Raw genomic sequence first — 2,739 nt, 5'->3', positions numbered from 1 at the left:
TGGAGCAGGGGCTGGGATAAAAGCTGATTTTAAGAATTTTATATTATTGTTCAGGTAAATATAAAGTAGCCTCCTTTTTTTTTTTTTTTTTCCTTCTTTTGGTAAAAGGTTATGGGTTTTTAAGCAAGTCCTACACTCAGCAGGTTGTGCATGGCAAAGCAAAGTATTCCTGACTTGTGATGGCTCTGGCACAAAGGACATTTGCTGGCACCACAGTCCTTGGGATTAATTTCATGCTGCTCAGTGTAAGAGATACCAGTTGGTATTTAATGTATTTCCTGATATTAGAATAATAATAATAATAATAAAAAACCCAAAAACCTCCAACAAACTGTTGCCAGTTGTACTTGATACAAAGAATAAATGAGTCAGAGCAATGTCTTGCTGCTGGTGCAAGTGTCAGGGTCTCCAGGGGAAGCTGTTTGCTGATAAATTGAGTTCTCCTGACCTCTTCCCTCTCTGCTTAAAAGGTAGTGGGGTATAGATGGATTTATTGCTCAACCTTGTAATAATTTCAATTTTCAATAAATTCTAGCAGTGACTCACACCCAGTTTTAGGGCTGCTGTTGCCTCAGTTAAAATGTATTTATCTCTTACATTTTATGGCTGTTTCCATTAATGAATTATTGAAATCCAGTTTCATCTCAGTGGAGTGAAACAGAAAGTGAGGCTGAGGATGTTTCTTATCCCTGGAGTGTTCCTGTAGATCCATTTGCTGGGGGTGAGTCCTTCTCACGTGTTCTCTGTGCTTTTTACAGCATTTGCCTCTCCCCTGGGTCCCAAGGCTTTTACAGCTCCCCAGATCAAGGCTGCTGCCTCAGAGGTGTCAGAGCTGAGTGGAAATGCAGTGCTGGTGACTGGAAACTCTTTGTCACCTTCTCCAGGTGGGAATTGCTGCAGGGGCAGGAGCTGTGGAGCTGTCCTGGCTGCAGTAACCCCATTCCCCTGGCTGCAATTCCAGAAAGCTGCAATGAAAGTGAACTCAGTGCCCAAAACAGTGAATTCCCAGGGAAATTGTACAGGAACTCACCTTGGCACAAGGCTTGCACCACCCAGTAAAACCAGGCTTTGTCTTCAGGCCTGGCAGCTTTTCCTGCCCAGGAGCTTGGGAATGTTTGTTGGATTCTTTAGGAAGTCAGGAAGGAGTGTGGCCTGGAACTAATCCTGTAACAACTCCCAGTGTCAGGATCTTGTGCCTGGACTTGGAACTTGAACATGCAAGCCAGGCTGGGAGAGCTGGGAGTGTCCTTCCTGGACAGGAGAAGCTGCAGGGAGAGCTCAGAGCCCCTTGCAGGGCCTGAAGGGGCTCCAGGAGAGCTGGAGAGGGACTGGGGCCAAGGGCTGCAGGGCCAGGAGCCAGGGAATGGCTGCCAGGGGCAGGGGACAGGGAGAGCTCAGTGACAACGACCCTGGAGTTACTCCCAGAAAACGCCTTTTAATTGTTTGTGTAAAAATATTTAACAAGCCAATCCAGGACAGTGTTTATTCAGGAATGCACACAGGACAGCAGTCCAGGGTTTATTCAGGAATACACACAGATACTCCCAGGAGCTTTTAACCTTATTTCTGGGTGAGTTTGGTTGTTCCTTTTTGTGAGCTGTGCCCTTTGTTCCCAGCCCAGCCTCGGAGTGTGGGTGATTAAAGCAGGCCTGGTGCTGATGTGACCATTCCCACATGAGTCAGCCTTCCCTGAAACTCCCCTGTCAGCAGCCTGGCTGATCCCAAGGGATGAGATCTGTTTTAAGGAACCTGATGAAGCTTTTGGCAGCTGCTGGAAAGGCTGAGACAGTGGCACCATCTTTACCAGGGCCACTTCCAAACCAGCCACTTCCAAACAAAAAAACCCCACATTTCTTACTGTTGTTTTTTTTAAACAATTCATATCAATTTTCTGGTATCAAACCCAGAAAAAAAAACCCAAAAACAAACCAAACAACTCCATCTTTTTACTACAGAAGAGGTTCATTTGTTCTTTGTGCTTTATTGGACACTCCAGACCCCACTGGGGGTGATGTGGGGTTTAACTTGGGCTCTTCTCCTTTAAGGCACTAAAACCAGAAAACTCTGAGTCAACTCCTGCTGGTGTAAACAGGAGCTGTTAGTGTGTGACAGTGACTGATACAGGCTGTAAAAAACTCGGAGTAAAATTCTTCTCAGGTCCTTTGTGGTGTGCAGGGCCCTGGGCTGGCTGCAGCAGCAGATTAATGCTTCCAGGAGGCTGGCAGGAGGCAGATATGAGCAGACCTCTCTGGGAGGGGTTCTTGGCACAGCCTCATCCCAAGGAAAGTACCTACAAATTTCTTTTTAGTTTGTGCTGCACTTGAAATGATTCAGGAAAGCAGACTGGGAGTATTATTGCAAAACCAGCAGAAATGGAATTTACACTGCAACTCTTCGCTCCCTGAAAAGTCCCAGGTTATCCCACATCAATAAAGTGCTTTTATTCCTCCAAGGTGGAGTGGGAATTTACCCCTTTTATCCACCTGTCTTCAGGCAGTTTAGTGTTCCTTTCCTTTCCCTTCCACACTCCCTCTTCCCAGTGCCTTTGGCAGAGCAAGGAGTGGGGGGAGCTGGGCAGAGGCCCCTGGAGCATCAGGATCTGAGTTCAGGATTATCCTGTGATCCCAGGATCTGAGTTCAGGATTATCCTGTGATCCCAGGATCTCTGTTCAGAGCTGTCCTGTGATCCCAGGATCTGAGTTCAGGATTATCCTGTGATCCCAGGATCTGTGTTCAGAG

At 46.7% G+C, this 2,739-nt stretch overlaps 1 protein-coding gene and 1 long non-coding RNA gene across 2 annotated transcripts in view; one reads left to right on the top strand and one right to left on the bottom strand.

The window, feature by feature from the left end:
• On the top strand, positions 1–551 carry LOC107199778. The gene is made up of 2 exons (XR_001519299.1): positions 1–54; positions 144–551. It is a non-coding gene; the product is annotated as an uncharacterized LOC107199778 (long non-coding RNA).
• The window catches only part of LOC107199716, an 18,436-nt gene that overhangs the window by 3,438 nt on the left and 12,259 nt on the right, over positions 1–2,739 (bottom strand). The gene's annotated exons all lie outside the window — the stretch shown is intronic.

The sequence above is a fragment of the Parus major genome, chromosome 1 (assembly GCF_001522545.3).
Source record: "Parus major isolate Abel chromosome 1, Parus_major1.1, whole genome shotgun sequence".
In the NCBI taxonomy this organism is placed as follows: domain Eukaryota; kingdom Metazoa; phylum Chordata; class Aves; order Passeriformes; family Paridae; genus Parus; species Parus major.
Note: the sequence above shows the minus strand (reverse complement) of the source record. Positions and strands in the feature narration are given on the sequence as shown.